Source organism: Myxine glutinosa, chromosome 13, assembly GCF_964187855.1.
Source record: "Myxine glutinosa chromosome 13, kmMyxGlut1.1, whole genome shotgun sequence".
NCBI classification, from domain to species: Eukaryota; Metazoa; Chordata; class Myxini; order Myxiniformes; family Myxinidae; genus Myxine; species Myxine glutinosa.
Window position 1 is genome coordinate 95,155,201 of NC_136273.1, and position 22,623 is coordinate 95,177,823.

Below are 22,623 nucleotides of genomic sequence, written 5' to 3' on the forward strand. Positions count from 1 at the left end.
ATGGTGGCACTTTTTTTACCATATCGGTGACGTATCACCTGCTAAAACCGTATTGCTTAACTGACGCACCTGACTGTCCAAAGCCCCACTTTTCAAAATTTCAGCAGGGATGTTATCCAGTCCACTTGCTACATTATTACCTCCGCCACTGAAGGTGACGGAGGTTAGGTTTTCACCCCTGTTTGTCTGTCTGTTTGTGTTTGTTTTTCTTTCAGCAGAATATCTTAGAAAGTTATGTACGGATTCGGACGAAACTTGGTGTACATGTTGGGTGTGTGACATGGACGAATTGATTCGATGTTGGTGAAGATTCGGATCCGAATCGAGATACGAGTTTTTTTTAAAATCTTTAAAGTGATTCTTCACCATTGTGAGGTGGAACCAAAAACGATATGCAGAGTGTTCCAAAAAGACTTGGACAAATTTGGTTGTTAATATATTGAGAATCACAAATGATATAACAATACCCTTTGTGGTTCTTATGATACAGAAACTAATATAGTTTAATGCAGACCATCAATACTCTTCAATGTGAGCTCCGTTTGTCGTGTGCAGGACATCAAAGAGGTACACAAGTTCTTGCCATGTTCTTCTCACCATGTTTGCGTCCACCAGTGCACGTGCAGCTGTGATCCGAGAACGAAGATCCTGCAGGTTTGCCACCTTGGTGTTGTAGACAACATCTCAAACCCCCACAGAAAAAAATCAAGGGGGGTTATGTCTGGTGATCATGGGGGCCAGGCGGTTGGTCCGTCTCGGCCAATCCAGCGACCTGGAAATTCTTCATTCAGGACACCTCAAATGATTAAGGCCCGATGAGGGAGAGCGCCGTCCTGTTGAAAAATGATATCGGGTTGCAGGTCTTCAATCTGTGGGAAAGTGAATCATTCCACCATGTCCATGTAAATTGTAGAGGTCTCTGTAGCCTCTGCAAAGGAAAACGGACCCAACAAGCGGTCATGGAGAAGGCCACACCACACATTGACCTTTGGACTGTTTCGTATGTGTTCAATGACCACGTGGGGGGTTTTCAGAGCCCCTGGTCCTCACATCGTACCGGTTGACCTTCCCCGATACATGAAAACAATCTTCGTCTGTGAACATGACCTTTTTCAGGTCATCATCATCCTCTATGTTGACTGAGCATTTCCAAGGCAAACACTTTGCATTTGGGTCCATCATTTAGTTCGAGTTCCTGTGGAATCTGCATCTTGTAGGCAGAAAGCTTCAGTCTTTTGTGCAAAATCCTGTGTGCAGTGTTGGTAGGTAGTCCCAGTTCTCTGGATGTGTGTCGGATTGATTTTTGAGACTTTTTTTTTTTTTTTTTGTATACAGAGTCGAGGCTCGTGAAAGAGCTAACATTTATCAAACAAACAAATCAAACAAACAAGCAAACAAAGTATATAAAAAGGGGGAGCGGTCGACAAGATGGGGAGAGAAGGGGAGGAAGCACACAAACACAACATTTGAGAGCAGGGACATCGGGAGATGTTTTTGGAGGGAGAGGGCCTGGGGGGAGGCAGGATAGGTATAAAACGCAAGGACACCAAGGACTTCCAGGAAAGAAGTCAAAAGTCACCTCAAAAAAGTAGATTTGGGGTGAAATTAGCGGGGGTAGAAAAGATCAAGGTTTTGGATTGGGGAAGATAAGAGATGGTGGTGAACAGCCGTTTTAAAGACCTGGAAGGAGGAGTGGGATTGAAGAGAGTGAGGGAGTTTGTTCCAGAGGCAGGAGAAAAGAGGAATGAAGGAGTGAAGGTGAGCAGAGAGTCTTGATTTTGGCAGTTTAACCATAAGAGGGTTGCAGGCAGATCTTGTGTGACCTGCAGGAATATTTGGGGGACAGAGCCCAGAGAGAGCTGGGGGAGCAAGGCCGGAGAGGAGTCGGTAGAAGACGGAAAGACCACCAACCTGCCCGCGGTGATTAAGTGAAAGGCCCTCGGAGATAGCGTCATCGCGGGAGATTCCAATGATCCTGAACGCTTTGGTTTCAACAGCGTGAAGACGAGCTAGGTGTGAGGCAGGAGCACCAGCCCAGAGGGGAGAGCAGTACTCCATTGAGCTGCAGATGAAAGCCTTGTATGTGGTGAGGAGCTCAGGTGTGCCAAGGAAGGACTTCGCACGACGGAGGATGCCCAGTCGGCGACTGGCTTTGGAGGCCAGCTTGGAAATGTGGTTTTCCCAGGAAAGATCATGGCAGATAGTGAGACCCAAAAGCTTGAGTGACAGAACTTATTGGAGAGGATTATTCAGAAAGTAGATGGGAGGGTTGTCCAGTCGGTCTTTTCGGAGAGACATCGTAAGAGTGTGAGATTTGTCAGGATTGAAAGACATGTTCCACTTGTTTGCCCAGTCTTTGATTTTGTCCAGGTCTGCAGAGAGTGATGAGGCTGGGGACTGCCGGTCTGAGGGATGAGGAATGGAGTGGCAGAGAGTGGAGTCATCAGCAAAGAGATAGAGAGGATTTTCAAGAGAGTCAGAGAGATCATTGATGAAGACCAGAAAAAGCACAGGGCCCAGAACACTGCCTTGGGGATCTCCAGCCTGAACAGGAAGAGGAGATGAGAGAAACCCATTCAGGGCCACACGTTGACGACGACTAGAGAGGAAGTCCACCAGCCATGCGTGGAGATTTCCATGGATTCCAAAGGAGGAGAGTTTGGTGAGCAGAGCGGGGTGCCAGACCGTATCGAAGGCACGTGATATGTCGAGGGAGACGGCTCTAATTTCCTGTTTGGCATTGAGGACCTCCATCCATTGTTGAGACAGCAGAAGCAGCATTGTTGTTGAAATGTTGTTGTTGATTCACACATTTCACACATGTGAAATGATTCACACATTTGTTCAACATCTACTGCACTTGTGTTTAGTCGAGCGGAACTTTTCTGTTTCAGACAACTTCCAGTCTCCTTAAACCTCTTGTACCACTCTCTGATACTATTCCACATTGGAGGATTCCTTCCATACCTTGTACGGAAATTACGCCTAACTTGCGAGTCGGATCTCATCTCAATGAACCATTCGACACACAGCTTTCTTCTGTGGAGTCACCATTTTCTTTTACATTAAACCACCAGACCTGAAAATGAAGAAAACGTTGAGTTTCTGTGTCATATATACCAAAGGGTATCGTTGTATCATTTGTGGTACTAAATATATTAACAACCAAAGTTGTCGATCTTTTTGGAATGCCCTGTCTAGCATTATACTTCAAATTGTTGTGGACGGATGTGGATGAAGCAAGATTGAATGAGTTGGTTAGATGACAAAAACAAGCCGATTCGATTTTGGTTCAGGTCCTTATCCGGATCTGGCCTTTCAGTGGATACAAAATGTAAACTGTTCAGCCTGGTGGAGGTATGCTCTCTACCGAGTGGCCTTCTAGTTCCCTCTGTCTATATATACCTCCCTTTCTCTCATTGGATGACCTTCTTGCAAAACTAATGTTGCGGACCCTCTGTTAAGAAAGTTTTTGGGATTACCTGCACATCCCTAGATGAATGCATCAGCTAAAGGGACATGTTAAAATATAAGGTGTCTTGGCCAGATTATTGAAAACTTTTGATCACTGTATTGACACCTAAATGAGTGGTCAGTGAGATTTTGACTGTAATGGACATTTTCCCAGGACAACTCAATCCCAAGTTACATAAGTGGGTACTAAAGGCTACATCCACGATCCACGTACTCTCTTGTACTTTAGATTTGCGCCATATTTATCATTTTTCTAGCAATAAGAGCCTCTCTGGTCAGCAATTCACGAGACTGGGAAATAGCCGTGAAATCCTTACAGGATCTCGGTCTCGCCTGTGCGCGGCGGGACATCCATGCGGGATCGGGTTTTCTTTTTCATTTTCTCGTGCGCAGTGTGTGGAAACCGACTGAGATCAGGAGAGCCAAGATCTGTGTTCTGAAACGAAGTGTCCTAAATAAATCCCCTTAACGGACCCGTAACCACCAAGCCCTTTTCCGACGCCGAGGAGGAAATCTTTTGAAGGTTGTGCTCTTGATGTGCGCAGAGCGGCGAAGCGCGTGCGTTTGCATTTGATAAATTTTTCACTTGGCACAGAATTTGACATTCCGGACCACGCGGGTGGAAATGCACCGTTATAGAAGACCTGAGCCTCCAGCTGTGAGATTTTGTTCCGCAAGGATGAGAGAAGAGAAAGGCAGGAGATGAATGCTGATGGCAAGAGGGAAAATATAGAAGAAGTAAAAACTTGGTGATGCAAGAACCTTGGGTTAATACCTTATATCCTGGTTGTATTCTAACCTGCTTCGTTGCTCATTGCTGCAGTGAAGAACAATCAGCCTGCATTGCAAGATGACACCCGGCTACAGAACTAACCGTACACGGACACTGCCTTGGTGCACTCACAAAGGCAAAAGTCTGAAAACAGAAATTGGAAAGGCTTTGAAACTTTATGTCCCAATGGCATTTAGATCCAGACTTTTTACTTTCCCTGCTGTGCTTTGCCAAAGCTTCTCTGCTTTCTCTTGTGGTTTAATTAAAGATACACTCGGCCTGGGATCCACACGTCATTTCATGTATTGCCACCATTGCTTTGGAATAAGCTTGCTGTTGGCTTAGCGGTTAGGGTGCCGGCTTGGGATCCGAGGATCCGAGGCTCGAATCCCGGTTGATCGCTGAATTAACAACAGGGGGGTTGACTCAGCCCGTCATCCTTCTTCGGTCGGCAAATTGAATACCAAGTTCACTGGCAATTCCCTGTGTGTCGCAAGAGGCGACTAACAGGGCTGGCGGCAGGAAGGGCATCTGGCCATAAAACATTGTTTCAAAATGTGCAGATTCGATTCAAAAGGTGCTGGTGCTGAAAAAGGCCAACCCCTGCTCTGCGGGGAAAAATGGCCTCTAAAGGTGGTTTCACCATTGCTTTGGAAAGAAGCACAAATAGTAAGACCCTCCCTCAAATATGGGTCTTGTGTTCCTTCCATGGGAGTGGTTAATCCACTTTTTGTACCCATGACACAAGATTGGCAGGATAGCTTCGAGTTATGTTGGCAGGATAGCTTCGAGGTATGTTGGCAGGATATCTTCACTTTTGAACTGTATCGCCTGGGTTTGAATCTCGGCACGGCTATGGCCTGCCACCCTGGTGGTTTCACGTAGGGCGATGCCTCAACGCACGAGTCATCCATCAGAAGGATATTATTCCTGGAGGATCTGTCTGCCAACGTTAAATATCCCATTGTGTATTTAATGAAGAGTTGGCATGTTATCAGCTCTACCCTGGACAAATTACACATTCCTGCGTAAACTGTGGGTAGCAAGTGGTCCGATCTTCATGGAAGTTCTTTGACACAAGGTAATGCTGCTTGTTATCTCAGTGTGGTTGTTGTGTGATCAGCAGCTCCTTCACAATATAGTTTATGTCCTGCTGATGAAACTCCGAAAGGTAGAAACAGCAAGCGTTTCTGGTACGACCATATATCTTGGCCTTCACATCAAGGTGTACATCTATTGTTTGGACAACTTCCCAGGTTGTTCGCATGCCACATGAGAATGGCCTCGTTCAGCCACAAAGGGCAACCATGACTAACGATAAGCAGGGGCTACAAAGCACATTGATCATTGTTGGCCTTTATTCTCTCGACTTCTTTGCTTTTCTTCTTCTGTTTTTACTTGTTTTCTAATTATTTTGATTTACAATTTCTTTATTTGTACCCTTGATTCTTTCTGTTTCAGCCATTAAAATGTTTGTGGTTTTAACACCTTTGCTTCAGTGGTATCCATGCTGCTTTCAGTAAGAACCTTGATTCCGTTTTAGAAGTTTCTACAAACTATCTTGTCTTGTTGATGAAACAAGGGTATAAAGAGCATGCATTTATTTTGTGACCATGCATTCTGGCCTAACAAATTTGAATCATGTGTGTTGTTTTGAAAAGTTTTATCATATCATTTGATGTTATGGTTAAAATTTTTGATATATATGTTGTCAAACTTTGATTAACACCCGGGATGCGTTCCTGAAAACCTCTCACTAATCAAATCAGCACTAAATAAGGTAATTTTATAACATCACTGAATTGGAGTTTCAGGCCAGACAGCACCATTGGTCATCTCTATGCGATGCATGAGGACTCCATTGGGATATTGGTGATTTTTTTTTTTTTTTTTGGTATACAAGATCGAGGCTCGTGTAAGAGCTAACAAAAAACAAAAACAAACGGACACATAAAACATATAATAAAGGGAGCGGCAGATAAGATGGGGAGAGAGGGGAAAGCACACAAGTACAACATTTGAGAACAGGGACATCGGGAGATCTGTGGGAGGTAGAGGGCTTGGGGGGGGTGGGGGGGAGGAGGCGTTGGAGAGGTAAAAAGCACCTTTCCAATGTAAATCTTTCCATGGACACAGCTAGGATTTCCAGGAAAGAAGTCGGTATTTCAGAAAAGTGGATCTGGGCTGAATTAACCCTCTGAGTACGGATGACGTCCAGTGCCGCAACACGCGAAAAAGTTGTGTACGGATGACGTCACTACACGTCATCGACTATACCTATAAATAGATGGTCAGTACGTGGTTGCATTCCCGTACCAAAATGCAAAATTAATCCCGTACCGGGGGTATTTTTATCAAAAAAAAATCCCGTACTCAAAGGGTTAACAGGGGTAGAAAAGATGAAGGTTTTTGATTGGGGAAGATAAGAGATGGTGGTGAACAGCTGTTAACACAAATAATGATCGTTTACACTTGATAAATGCTTTAAATCAATTTATCAAGAAAAACAACTATTTTTGATGATGGTTACATTTTTAAAAAATCAATAAGTTTACGGTACTGTACTTACCCATCCATTCAGTCGGAGCAGCGTAAGGCAGCGGTGGCCGGTGGGTAATGAAGTAGGAGGGGCATTACCAGCAATATCACCTGCAATCCTTTTATCAGACTTTTTGGGTTAATTTGGCTCACGCAATATGCACAAATATGCAGAATTAAGGAGTTCCCACATTGCTGTAAACACGAGCGTGAGGAGAGCATTCGAAACTGGTGGAGTGAAGCGCTGAAAACTGATCAGCACACGCATGTTGATGCATGTTGCCTGTTCTCACATGGGGCTTTTGAGCCGCCTAACGGTTTTAAATCTTTTTTGTTTGATTAAAAACAAAATCCAACAGGAGAGAGAGCGTTATAACAAAGCAGTGTTAAGCAAGGTATGCCGTGTTTTTTTTTGTAACTCAAAATCAAGGTAAGGATCTGTCTGGTGGGTTTTATATCCACCGTGGTGTTCAAACGTCCATTGGGATGAGAGAAGTGCTAATCGTGGAACGTTTTCTTCCATCAATTATACCTGAGAGGAAGAACAGGATGGGTCGCTTCCTTTTATTGCTGCCATGGTAACGAGGAACACCAATGGAAGTTTCAACACCACAGTGTATGGAAAACCCAGCCAGACCGATTGTTACCTTGATTTTGAGTCTTGCCCCGACATACCCTAAAAGAGCTGCGGTACATACTCGGAAAAGGGCAAGAAACATACTGTCCACTCTAGAGGGCAAGGTAAAGGATATCGAACATCTAAAATAGGTATTGAAAGCCAATGGCAACCCAGATCGCTTCTGCACAAAAAATGGTACTGGCAGCTCAAATAAATCTGGCAATTTTGCAAGAACCACCACTAGGCGTGCTACCTTTTGTGCCAGCATTAGCCCAAATGATTGGCAGTATTTGAGATCGGTAGGGGTGAAGGTGAACTTTCAACTGTATACACCCTGAGACGAGCATTGACTAGCGCCAAGGATGAAGTTCATAACAATGACTGCACAGGTGTGGTATTGCACTGCTCCATGTGGCTGTGGTGCTGATTATAGAAGAGCGAACGGAAGGACTTTGGTCCAGTGTAGAGCTTTGAATGCAACCACCTGGAAAGTCTGCTATTGCCAAGCATAGATTAAGGGCTGGTCGTATTCCCCCATGGAGTAATGCGAACATTCTGGCTGAATTCCAAACCATGCCAGGAAGCGAATATATTTTGCCCACCAGCTTGCCCCCATTCGCCTTTAATTTGGTCTGACTGGCCTCCATTTTGGCCTGGCTTACTCCCAATTATTCCTGGCCAGTCCTCAGCTCCTGGAACATAGGCATCATGGCTGTGAATTGTTGCATACGGTCCAGCTGCAGCAGCATGTCTGGCCTGCTGTCACTTGGTGCTGGGCTACTGAGGGACTCATGGTTACCAGGGAGGGTTAGCAAGGCAGCGACACTACTGCGTTGTATACTGGGCCCTCCAACTTCATCACCTCTGGGGCCACTGTGGTGTCGGCCCAAAAATACCAATCCTCCATAAGGTAATGGGGGTTGTGCTCCATAGTGCGTTGTCGACATTCCGTGTTCGAGGTGCTCCCAATTTGCCCGTCCAGTGGGTTAATATACCAATTTCATAAGCACTATTGAGCCCGCTTCCGATGACCACACAAGTTTTCATCAAACAAGTGTTTATTCACAGAAAAACGGCAAAAGGGAAGAAGGCACAGTCACTCAGCAGCAATCAGGATTAATTAAATTAATTACAAAGCACACAATACTACGACGGCCTAAGCATTTACACCATATATCATTCATTCAGGGAATACACCGGACTCAGAAATAAAATGACAAGACAAAGAAACCTGGCCTGCACGGCTCTGCTCATGCACGCAGTGTCGGTCCACCATCCATGTGGGCTCGCTTGGGCACGCAGCAGTTTGGTGCAGATTTCGGGCTTGTGGCACCTCTTTATACACCACCTTGTCTTTATCCAGGACTTGCAAACTCTGAAGACGAGCAGTGCATGCAACCACCACAACCGCTCTCCACTGGCACCAACGAAGACTGACGAGCACTGAAGACTGACCATAGACACCGACCACTGAACACACACCCCTATGACTAGACTGGATGCGGTGACACAGTGCAAATGTTGTCTGCACTTTTATAAAGTCCCCACGGGGCCCATTGAAGTGCCGGTAGGACGTGCTCATTGGACAATGCAGCCAGACAGATGTCCACATAAGGGCTTGTTCTTCGCCTCTCTGGTGGACTTGCGCTGTCCCTGCGATTGTGATGTGGGTCGCGCTCATAGCTGATGCTGTCAGCGAAATTCCATTAAAAAAAAGATGATGGGAAGATTCAAGAATTGTGGAGGGGGCAGAGGGGGACGCATGACTTACAAACAGGCAAACATCTTTCTAAACACGTGCTCGATACATTTTATCATACTAGTGGGGTCACCCGTGGGAATCCCACGGGCATGGAGGTGTATCGTTGCGATCGGTGCAGACGTTTTTTGCGGAACCCGGGACAATAACGTTAGGCGGGAGTCCAAACCTGAAAATGCTGGAGACCAAAGCTGAAATTGGAAAAGCAATATAGCCTATTTTACTCCAGGGGGTCCCAGGATTACCCACCCAAAATATCGTTGCGATCGGTTCAGCCGTTTTTGCAGTACCTTCGAACAGACGGACGGACATTTGGTGAATTATAGTAAGATGGGAATTGCACCACACTGATGCTAACATGTACTAGGAAATACCTAAACTGTAATATATCTACTATTTTAATCCTGACACGAGATCGATAACAATTTAATATGGTGTTCTCAACGGGTAAACACAGTTCCTTTCCCTTCCTGGGCGATGGTGACACTTGAGTCCTTTGATTTTTGAATCTGGACCTTCCCAATGACAACCAACGTTTTTACAACTGATGTTAAATGTATAAATTGCTCAAAAACGTTTTGATTAAATCATTATATTGTCCCCATTAAACCGTTTTTAAATGAAATTCCTCACATAGTTACCCTCATATTGCTGCCGTGTTGTAGAAAAAAAAATACTTATTTTTGGCCGAAACGTGAAAATTGGAGCGGCTGCTCTGGCAGTGAGATCTCAAATCGTGCAGACCAAGTTTCAATTTGGACTTCATTCGGAGGTTGTGTTGGGGTCAGATGGGGAAGGGGATGGGTGGTGCAAGAAATGGTACAACAGCATGCATTGTGGGAGGTGGATCAGCGGGGGAATGTTGAGGGGGGGGGGGGGGGAGAGGAAGGGGGAAGCTATAAAATTATTCCACATTTGCACACATAATAAATTGAAAGCCACTTAGATCAAAGACCTTCAGGGTTCTTTCCTTCCAGGTTCTCTGATACATTTTGATTATCATTCATGTTCTTCATCCACCATGCCATACGACTGTTTTGCCTTTGCTTATAATGTTTTTTGGAGTTAATGTATAAATCAGTTAAACTGAAGCTAATTTTTTTTTAATGTGTCTTCTGACTTCTGGTTCATTTATTATAAATGAGTTCATCGAGCACGTTTATCATCCCACACAGTCTTCATATAAAGGACATGGGTTGGGTCTTTTCAACTCTTCCTTTGCATTTCCTAGCACAATCTACATTAGCTTTGTTTGTGAACTTTAAGGAACAGAATCGATGCCAACCATATGAAGGCAAGGGGTCAAACAGAACAGCCCAGAGCTCAACCTTCTGCCAACTTCTCCATCAGAAGAAATTTGATTGGTCGAAAATATTTTGTCCAAGTACTGCTAAATTGGGTTTTTGGAAGTGCGAACAAGGCAATTTGTGTTCTACAGTATTTAAAAAAAAAAAAAAATAAAAAAAAAAATATATATCTATACAGTCACGTGAAAAAGTAAGTAGACCCCATGTAAAGTAAGTACACCCCATGTAAGTAAGTACACCCCAAAAAAGTAAGATGTCTGAGATTGAGGCAGTTTTGAGGAAGGCACGGGCGGCATCGGCTCCAGGACCAAGTGGAGTGCCATACAAGGTGTTTAAGAGTTGTGAAGGCATCAGGCAGTATCCGTGGAAGGCTCTGAAGGTGGTATGGAGGCAAGGAGTGGTGCCCAGTCAATGGACTAGGGCGGAAGGAGTTTATATTCCAAAGGAGGAGGAGGCTGTGACACTTGAGCAGTTTAGACCAATATCATTGCTCGATGTAGATGGGAATATATTGATGAGTGTCTTTGCGGCACGGCTCTCAGGCTTCATCAAAGGGAATGGTTTTGTGGATGGTTCTGTGCAGAAGGCAGGAATACCAGGATCACCAGAATGCATTGAACACTCGGCAATGGTCTGGCAAGTGTTACAGGAGGCAAAGAGGCAAAGGAAGGATGTGGCGGTGGTATGGCTGGATTTGGAGAATGCATATGGGTCAGTGCCGCATGCCTTGATCAGGTATGCCATGGATTTATTTTGGGTGCCACGGAGATTTTGGGGTTTTTTGATGGCATATTATGATCAGTTTTGGATGTGGTTTGCGACACAGTCCTATGTAACAGAGTGGCAGAAGTTGGAAGTGGGGATCCCGATGGGATGTACCATCTCCCCGATTTTGTTTGTGCTGGTTATGGAGTTGTTCATACGTGCGGTGAGTGGACATGGGAAAGAAGTGGAGCTAGCCCCTGGTCAGAGGTTGCCAGCAATGTTTGCTTTCATGGATGGCCTGACAGTTGTCCAACAGTCCGCTGATGCAGCAGTAGAGGTACTGGGGCGACTGGAAAGGTTGATGCGGTGGGCAAGAATGGGATTTAAAGTAAGAAAGTCGAGGAGTGTGATAGTGAGACGAGGAGTGGTGGATAACATGCACAGGTTTGAGCTGGGAGGGGAGGTGGTTCCATCATTGGTAGAGGCCCCTGTGAAGAGTTTGGGAAGATGGTATACAGTGGAGTTGAATGATGTGGGAAGAGTGGAGGAGGTCAGAAACAAGCTTTTGAGAGGTTTGAAGAGGATTGATGTATGTGGTTTGCCAGGTAAGTTGAAGGTATGGTGTTTGAAGTTTGGGTTGATGCCACGAGTATTGTGGCCATTGATGATGTATGATATTGCAATTGGGCATGCAGAGAGGATGGAGGTTGTGGTGAGTGGGTTTGTGAGGAGGTGGTTGGGAGTGCCACGCTGTTTGACGAACATTGCCTTTTATGGTCAGGGTGGAAAACTCCAGTTTCCCTTGACATCATTAACCGAGGAGTTTAAGGTGGTGAGGGTGCGGGAGTTCATGATGTTGCTGGATTCAAGTGATGCAGTGGTAAAGAATGCTCTCCCAGAGAAGAAGGGAAGTCGGAAGTGGAATGCAAGAGCAGAGGTGGACGAGATGGAGGAGCGGTTGCAACAGGAGGAGGTCATGGGGATGGTACAGCATGGGAAGCATGGCTTGGGGTGGATGGAGCATGAGCGATGGGGAAAGGCATGTGTGAAAGAGAGGAGGAAGATGGTTGAGAGGGAGTTGAGAAGAAAGGAAGAGGAGGGGAGATATGTGAAAGCAGTCGGTCAGGCACAGCAAGGTGCTTGGACGAAGTTGGAAGGTGTGCGGGTGAGGATTTTGAAGTGGCAAGAGATTTGGAGGATGGAGCCAATATTGTTGAATTTCCTGTTGCGGGCAACGTATGATGTGCTTCCGTCACCAGTAAACTTGAGATTGTGGGGGTTGTTGCAGGAGGAGAGATGTTATTTGTGTGGAGGTGTGGGAACGGTGCAGCATGCTCTGAGTGCATGCTCAGTAGCATTGGCAGCAGGAAGATACAGGTGGCGACATGATCAGGTGCTGGCGGTGGTGGTGCAGATGGTGCAACAAGAGGTGCTGAGATCGAGAGAGAGAAGAGTGGAGAAGGAAACTGATGGGGGAGAGGTGTGGTTTGTCAAAGAGGGCCAAGTGGAAAGAGGAGGTGGAAAGCAAGAGGGCTGTCAGATGCTTGTGATTGGCAGGTGGTGGCAGACCTAAAGCCACAATTGGTATTCCCAGAGGAGATCTGTGTGACAAGGTTGCGGCCTGACATTGTCATTTGGTCAAGTGCAACAAGACAGGTCATCTTAGGGGAGTTGTCGGTACCTTGGGAAGAGAACATGGAGGAGGTGCACGAGAGGAAGAGAGGAAAGTACAGTGAGCTGGAGGCAGAGGCCGGGAGAAGGGTTGGCGCATTTCGTGTCAGCCATTTGAGGTGGGGTGTGGAGGGTATATTGGCAATTCCTTTTCTGCATTTCTTGCTCGGCTGGGAGTGTGTGGGACAGAAAGAAGGAGGATGTGTGACAAGGTGGCCCAGGTTGCCTTGAAAGGCTCATTTTGGATATGGAGGAAGTTTATGGAGGCACGTCGAATGGTGTAGGTTGGTTGTGTGTGTGTGTGTGTGTGTGTGTGTGTGTGTGTGTGTGTGTGTGTGTGTGTGTGTGTGTGTGTGCGTTTTTATTTTTTTTATTTTTTTATTTTTTTAAATTAACCATTATTACTTCTTATTTTGTGTATATGAGTGAGTGGGTGAGGGTGTGTGTTTTTGCATGAATTAATTTTTGCATGAGTGTGTGTTTTTGTGTGTTGGGTGGTGTATGATGTAAGTGTAGGTGGTTGTTTGGTTGGTGTTCTGTATGTATGTGTGTGTATGGGTGTGTATGTGTGTGAATGAATGATCTGGTGTGCTTTGTTGGTGAGTGGTGAAGGGTATAAAGGTGGGTGTTTGAGTGTTCCACCATGTTTGTTTGGTGCTGTGGATTCTGGATGTGGAGGTGGTGTTGTTGTTGTCGTTGTTGTTGTTGTTGTTGTTGTTGTTCGCACTGGCTGGGAGTGGGGGTATGTACGCATCCAGATGCAGTTGCTGCATGTGGATGTGTATGTGCCCCTGCTGGCCCACCTTAGCTGACCGTATCGAGGTTGAAGGGCCGAAACGGGATGATGCTGAGGACCTCGACTGAGGACCCGGTCAGTGCGGCACACTTGTGACCAGGTGTGTTTTGAACTTATATATATATATATATATATATATATATATAATCGTTAGATTAAATAAGACGCGGACGTAGCTTCAGGACGTCGATCTTTAATTGTCGACAAGCTTTCGACCAACAAAGGTCTTCTTCTGAGTCAGCCCCAAGTTCAACGGAAGTGAGGAGAAGACCTTTGGGGCTGACTTGGGGAACCTTTGGGAACCAAGAAGTTCAACTTGGGGCTGACTCAGAAGAAGACCTTTGTTGGTCGAAAGCTTGTCGACAATTAAAGATCGACGTCCTGAAGCTACGTCCGCATCTTATTTAATCTAACGATTATTTATTCAATACAAATGAGACGCCCTGCTCGTACTTTGGAGTTTCTACTATTTCTTACAGTTATATATACTAGGGCATGCCCGTACTATATATAAGCTAGGACGTGCCCGTACGTGGGTGCCCGTTCCTTGCCAAAAAAAAAAAAAAAAAAAAAATTTGTGTAGGGGTGTGTGTGTGTAAACATCCTAGGGCGTGCCCGTACGTGGGTGCAAAAAAACATGCGTGCAAACAACAACAACAAAAAAAAACTTTGAAACCACGTGGCAGTAACGACCACAGAAACCCCCCCCCCCCTCTATTTACATGAATGGTTTGGTCCATTCGCAACGACCACAGAACCCCCCCCTCTATTTACATGCAATGGTTTGGTCCATTCGCAACGCCAAAGCGAACGGCGAACGGCTAAATCGCCATAGCTCGGTAAGTACTTGTCCGATTAATTTCAAACCTTGAAAAGGCACATCCTCGGGTCCCCAGCAATATACCTGGCAAGTTTAAAGTATATCGGACCCGTGGTTGTCGAGAAACAGCGGTCACAGACAAACATACAAACACACATACACACATACACACATACACACATACACACATACACACAGAGATTAATGGAATTATAGATATATATATATATATATATATATATATATATATATATATATATATATATATATATATATATATATTGTTGCGGATCTCAATGTCGGCCTCTTCCCCCTTATCGAGGGGGGATTAATCCCCTCTTCTATGACTGACCGACGTGGTACTGGGGGTATTACGTCACGCCCGGTCGGCACTGGGTAGGGTATTAGGCCCAACCGTCCTATGACCTAAATACCAGCGCCTCCCGGCACGCAAGGAAACACCCCTCGCTCACGGCCGCAGCGTAATGGATGGATTGCGCCGAGCGAAGCGAACTGCAGCGTGAGCCGTTTACCGAAGACTAAGCCCGATTCATGTGCGTCGGCCGAATCGCGCCACGTACCTCAATCTGGAAATCACTAAAGCGACCGAATGTGAAGAAGAAGAAGAACGTAGGAAGAACAAATATGATTTATTACCACTATTTACACAATTAAAAGTAACCAAGGAGGAAGAAGGATAAGAAAATAAATGCAGAAGGAGGGAAGAACCAGAAGACACAGTGCAACACTAGCTTACCTACTCAGTCTTACTTAAACCCCTGGACAACACAGAAGATGGATGAACAATCAGACTTACACGGGGGGGATGAAGGCAGGAACGAAGGCTGGAGGGAGAGGAAGGTTCAGTTCGGACCGGAGCACGGTCGGGCTGGGAGGGAGCAGCCGCCGCCCCCGTCTTGATCGGTCTCGCACGGTGAGTTCCTTCGCGGCTGGTGTAACTGCCGTCGAAGCCCAAAGCTGCTGTGGTTAAAGCTGCTGCGTGCTGGTGCGTCGCGTGCTCTCCAAGGACTCCGTTCGTGCGTCGCGTGCTCTCCCAGGGCTCATCTCTCGTATCTCATCTGAGGTGGGGGCGTCCCGCCGCAGGTTATATAGGCCACACCCTCAAACCTTTTCGAACCTCCTTAATCGTTCTCTCTACCCCTCCCTAAGCCAAACCCCTCGTTCTTGGTTGGTCGGCAAAGGCTCTCCTGGCTCCACCCTTTGATGACGAGGTGGAGACACGCCTTTTTTCTCCGCCCTGACCGCGTGCTCAATGGAGGCAAATGCAGCTAACCGCCCAATGCAGTTGGCAATAGTGATGCCACAAACCCCATCCAAAGTTACTGGCACTTTGAAGATGCCATGGGGGCGTCGGAGGGACCTATCTTATTTAATTGATGCAACGCAATGAATTAGTGGACCACAGAGCCTTATACTGACATATATTAAGGACATAACTACCGAGGGGAAATCTATGATTTGCTACGTGTGTGCGATGGATTAACTAAGGGCGACCTTTGACCTTGATACTACAGAGGGTGATATTTACAACAAGTTTTACATCAAATTACATACACAATTCCCAAATCCCCAACAATATATATACAGTCATGTGAAAAAGTAAGTACACCCCATGTAAAGTTTTGACTTTTTCAACATATTTCAACTGTTACGGGGTCCTCCCCTATCCTCTGGTCTCGGTAAACCTCCGAACCCCGAGAGGGTCCCCGGCAAAAAGATATGTTAGCCTTCATTGAAATTAATGAATAATGAAACCCTCAATGAAACCATCAAATGAAACAATCAAATCAATAATGAAACCACACCAAGGGTTATGAACAAACAATAATATATTATAAATCACACCGGAATCATGACACAAATATTAATAGCAATTCACCCTACCATGCCTATCTGAAGATAGCCCTTACTTCGACCACAATAACCCTTACTGAGAACCAACAATAATAACAATAACAACCATAATTAGGGCCGAATCCGTAACACTTCCCCCCCCTCAAGAAAGAAAGTTTGAACACAGCGAAAACTTTCTTTGTAGGCAAATTCTTGAAAAAAACACAAGTAATCAATATTTCCCCAAAAATAAAGCAACAAAACTTCGAACAACTTACAGAGATTTCAAAAGTTAATTCACTCTGGACAAAGCATGAGCAACGACATTGTCCCTTCCCTTTACATGTTCAATTTCCAAGTTACCCCTGCAAAGCCAAACTCATCTCATCAACCTCTGATTTTTACTTTTAGTTTCTTTTGAATGAAGGTTAAGGGGTTGATCAAAAATCCCAAGTCAAGCAAATCGATAGCACTTTTTCTGGGAGGCCGAGCTGCGGGCCAGGCTCCCCGGGTGGTCGGGGTGAGGCCTGGACCTATTCACTACATGGACGCCTTTAGGAACGTGGAGTTCACGGTTAATCCGTGCAGGAATCTTGGCTCGGCTGCTCCACAGCATTCAGTGCTTCAACTCTTTCTAACTTTCCTAACAATCACGGTTGGACCACTTGTCACAGTAGTCACCTGAATGGCGGTCTCCTTCTCAGCCACTGCTCTGATAAATCCTTCCTTTGGGAGCTGCCATAACTCTGGAAGCCTCCATAATAATATCAATTGCAGCCACCACCACTACTACTCCTTGGTCCTCCTCTGTAGCCCCCTTGACCCCTAGGAAATGCCTTCCCTACTGTGATGGTCCGACCTTCCAACTCCTTGCTATTCAGATCCTTTTCTGCCACTCTGGCATCCCTTGAGTTTTCAAACGTGACAAAGCCAAACCCTCTTGACTTTTGTGTCTCCTTGTCTTTTATCAGCAGCACTTCCAAGATTGGTCCATATTTGCTGAAGGCAGACTCCAGAACATCTTCCTTTGTTTTGAAATTCAGTCCCCCTACAAAATAACTTGCTAAATTTGTCGCCATCCCTAACTAGTGTGGTGTTATTTTTCCTACTGGGCTTTTTAACAACCATCGGGTTACCATAAACTTGACCACCGGCCAAATCATTCCCGATAACCACAGATACCCCCTCTACAGGAAGAGTGGCTTGTAAACCTACGGTGACCGGTCCTGACCCCAAATTGGACTCCAAATGGATGGCATGAAGTGGAGCTCTAAGACAGCCGCCAATCCCCTGTAAAAGAACACTATCACCAGTTGCCGTCTCCTCTGACAAGGGCAAAATGCCTTCAAGCATCAAAGATTGATGTGCTCCTGTGTCCCTCAATACCCTCACCGGTTTCTGGTTAGTCGAGTTTCCCTCCAGTGACACAAACCCCTCTGAAATAAATGGTTGGTAACTCTTTTGAGGGCGATTTCTCACAATGTCCATCGCATTTGGAGTCATACTAGTCAAACTCCGCTCCTGATTTTCCTTTCCCAGAGCATAACAGTTGGACATCAAGTATCCAGGTTTATGGCAAAAAGTGCAAGTAGGCCCGGAGGAGAACCTTGTGGTCTGCCAAGGCATGGGGGCGGCGGTCTGCCTCGAGCCCCCCGGACGATATGTCTGTCTTGGAACCGCAGTCTTCGGATATCTAGAAGTCATGGTGTCAGAGTGGTCCGCATTTTCATATTGAGGCCGCCCCCATGGATTTTCATTCTCCGCTCCTGCTGTACCATAGCTCCCCTGGCTCGGTCTGGGCGAGAAGTTCGGTTTGAGGAACCCCATCCTGTGTGTTAAGGCATCGTCATCTGCCATGGTTGCTGCCTCATACAGCTTTGGTACTTTCCTTTCCTCCAGATGAACTTTAATATCCTCATGGACACACTGTTGGAATTCCTCCACTAGGATCAATTGTCGCAATAGTTCAAAGTCTTTCCCCACTCCTTTTGAATCACACCACCTATCAAACATGGTTTCTTTCAATCTGGCAAACTCCACGTGGGTCTCACTCTCCCGCCTCCTGGCATTCCAGAATTTTTGCCGGTAAGCTTCCAGGACCAATTCATAGGCTTTGAGAATGTTTCTTCAATACCTCGTAATCTGCACATTGGTCAATCGGTAAAGCCGAATAAATCTCTTGAGCTTTACCCACCAGAACACTTTGCACTAGTATGGACCAGTACTCCTCAGGCCAGTTTAACAGTCGAGCCACTTTCTCAAAGTGTGGAAAAAACTTGGCTACCTCCTTTTCATTGAAGGGTGGAACCAGCCTCACATGTCTGCCAACATCCCAGGTGTTCTGACTAGGTGTCGAACCAGTCGGCATGGATGGTACCTCTCCCCGTTCTTTCATTACATCCAGCTCCTTGAGTCTAATTTCCTGCTGAAGGGCCATTTCACGATCCCTTAACTCTCTTTTGGCTTTTCTCTCCTCTGTTTTTTTTTTTTCCTCTAACCTTTCCTGGGGTTCTCTTTCCACTCTCCTTTCCTCTGCTTTCTTCTCTTCTAACCTTTCCTGGAGTTCTCGTTCCACTCTCCTTTCCTCTGCTTGTTTCTCTTCTCTTCTCTCTTCCTGTTCTGCTCTTTCCTTTTCTGCTTTCCTTTCCACTGCTTTTAACCTTTCCTCGAGTTCTCGTTCCACTCTCCTTTCCTCTGCTCGTCTCTCTTCTCTTCTCTCTTCTGCTTTCCTTTCCTCTGCTTTTAACCTCTCCTGGAGTTCTCTTTCCTGTTCTGTTCTTTCCTTTTCTGCTTTCCTTTCCTCTGCTTTTAACCTTTCCTGGAGTTCTCGTTCCTGTTCTGCTCTTTCCTTTTCTGCTTTCCTTTCCTCTGCCTTTTCCCTTTCCTGGCTCTGTAATTGCATCTCCAGTTTCCGGAGCTCCACATTTTCTTGTTCTTCTGGTAACCAATCCCAGGCTACCTCTTCCCATGTTCCTAATCCCACCATAGATTGTATCACCACCGTCTGCATCTCTGCCTTCTTCATATTAGTTCGGACCTCCAAGCTAAAATGTTTGGCCAATTTCCAGAGGTCCGATTTTACTAACGCTCTGAACTGTGCTTCACTAGGGGTCACTGCAAACTTCTCTGCGTCAAACTCCATGGTGACTATTGTTAACACCTGTTAACCTTCACACAAGAAATGTTTTTTTAAAAACTTTTTTTTTGTTTTGTTTTTTTTTGGAAAAATTTAGGAATGTTGGAACAAGTTCCAAATTTGGGAATGTTAGGGAATTCTTTCCCGGACTAAATCTAGGGAATTTTCTATCCCAGACGCAGAGCCAATTTTGAGCCCACGAGTCAACTGGACGAGCCCCCAATTTCTGTTACGGGGTCCTCCCCTATCCTCTGGTCTCGGTAAACCTCCGAACCCCGAGAGGGTGCCCTGCAAAAAGATATGTTATCCTTGGTTGAAATTAATCAATAATGAAACCCTCAATGAAACCATCAAATGAGACAATCAAATCAAAAAAGAAACCACACCAAGGGTTATGAACAAACAATAATATATTATAAATCACACCGGAATCACGACACAAATATTAATAGCAATTCACCCTACCATCCCTATCTGAAGATGGTACCACCTTATCTAGTCCTTTACCCAAACTCACGGCACTCCCCCAATGTCTCTGTACCCCTCCAAGGCGAAGTCGATTCGCTCCAGCGATCGTTGGATCAATGTCCGATCAAAATCAATTGAGGCGTGGACGATCGAAACAACCCATAGGTCACGTGGTCCAACACCCCGCACAATAGCGGTGGAATGGGAAACCTCCCAAAGACGCGCTCCGACGTACACATTTGCGGTTCAATCAGCGAGTCTCCTTATAATCCTCAAAAGCCACTTTCTTGCACAGCCGTCCCCAGCAACCCACCGTGGAATAATGCCCGGCCGACACGACAAAAACCTTTTCACTGAAGGTAGCACACCTGGCGAAATGGCGGACGGCTTTCACTCGAGCCCGGGCTTTGAGGCAAGGATACTCCGGAACCTCAATGCAGATACCCGACTACCCAGGCTCCACAGCACTCCGGCGATATCACGTATCGCACAAACTTCCTTTCAAGGACGCAAAGTTCACTCGCACTATACGCTCGACCGCTCGGTCCGGAGCTTCCACAAAAACGTCTTTTCCCGATCTCCTCACGCCTCTTCTTCCTCGCTCCACATCTTCCGGTGCCCTATCTGATTTCCGGCATCATTTTTGTCATGAGCGCTTTTAAACCTTTTAACCACAATAACCCTTACTGAGAACCAACAATAATAACAATAACAACCATAATTAGGGCCGAATCCATAACACAACATACAGCTATTTGATCTTCATTTCAACAATATTGATAGATAAAGGTGATATAATACAACAAATATCATGAAACATTTACATTTTGTAGTCCATTGTATAATTTAAATAAACATAAATGCAAATTTCGCATTTGGAAAACGTCAGTACACCCCGACATTTATCACTACTTCAAATATCTAAAATTAGAATCAGGTGCACCAGCTCAGGTGCAAATGATTAGAACATCGTCAGAGAGGATCTTGGAGGAACCTGTCTTATTTAAACCTCAGACATTTAGTTTGGTTTGCTCTTTGTTGTTGAAGTGTGCGGCGTCACCATGCCGAGATCAAAATAGCTCTCTGAGGCCTTCAGAAAGAAGGTTAGAGATGCCCACGAGTCTGGGAAGGGATTTAAAAAGATCTCCAAACAATTTGAAATCAATCATTCGACAGTCCGGAAGATCATCTACAAGTGGAGAAGATTCCAAACAACTGCCAACTTGTTCAGGCCAGGCCGCCCCAGCACGTTCAGCCCGAGAGCAGACCACAAGATGCTGAAAGAAGTCTCTAAGAACCCCAGAATATCATCACGAGACCTACAGGTAGCTCTTGCCACTGTTGATGTCAAAGTGCACGAGTCTACCATTAGAAAGAGGCTGCACAAATTTTATCTACATGGGAGGTGTGCCAGGAGGAAACCTTTGCTGTCCAGAAAGAACATCAGGGCAAGACTAAAGTTTGCCAATGAACACCTCGGCAAAGACCAGCACTTCTGGAACAATGTGCTCTGGACAGATGAGTCAAAGGTAGAGCTATTTGGCCACAGTACCAGAAGACATGTTTGGCAAAAAACCAAAGACAGCATTTGACCACAAGAACCTGATACCAACTGTAAAGCATGGTGGTGGAAATATTATGGTTTGGGGCAGCTTTGCTGCATCAGGGCCTGGGCAGCCCACCATCATAGAATCCACTATGAATTCTTGATTGTACCAGAGGGTGCTTGAGGATAATGTGAGGCGATCTGTCGGAAAGTTGAAGTTCAACCGAAGGTGGACCTTGCAACATGACAATGACCCTAAACATACCAGTAAATCCACCAAGGAATGGCTGAAAAGAAAGAAATGGAGGGTTCTGGAATGGCCAAGTCAAAGCCCGGATCTAAATCCCATCGAGATGTTGTGTGGCGATTTTAAACGAGCTGTGATGCAAGAAACCCCTCAAGCATCGCACAGCTGAAAGAATTCTGCATGGAGGAGTGGGCAAAAATTTCTCCCAGTCGATGTCAGAGACTGGTAGACAGTTATAAGAAATGCATACTTGATGTTGTTTCTGCCAAAGGGGGCAATACCACCTATTGGAGCCAAGGGTGTACTTACTTTTTCCACATGCGAAATTTGCATTTATGTTTATTTAAATTATACAATGGACTACAAAATGTAAATGTTTCATGATATTTGTTATATTATATCACCTTTATCTAGCAATATTGTTGAAATGAAGATCAAATAGCTGTATGTTGAAATATGTTGAAAAAGTCAAAACTTTACATGGGGTGTACTTACTTTTTCACGTGACTATATATATTGTAATATATAATTAGTGCTCCAACGTATGACCAAACACTGTGACGTCACCGCCGCAACGTCCGCACACTCTGCAAAGCTCTGGGACAGCCATCCCACAGTGACAAATCATAAAGATTTTATTTCAGACACTGTCACAAGTGCATGGAAAACTCAGTTACCAACTTGGTTTTGCCCTTATTGGGGCATCATCAGGGCAACGCAGCTAGCGTTCACACACTTGGGACTCTGAAAACCTTTCGCTTATATGTGGCGTTTCACGACTTAAGCTGATGATAATCCTTAAGCTGATGTGTCCCGACTTATTACATCGAGATTCACTACCTACTTGCACATGGCCCATGCTACTCTATGCAAGTAGGTAGCCAATCCAATCTCAGTCATTAGTGAGTACA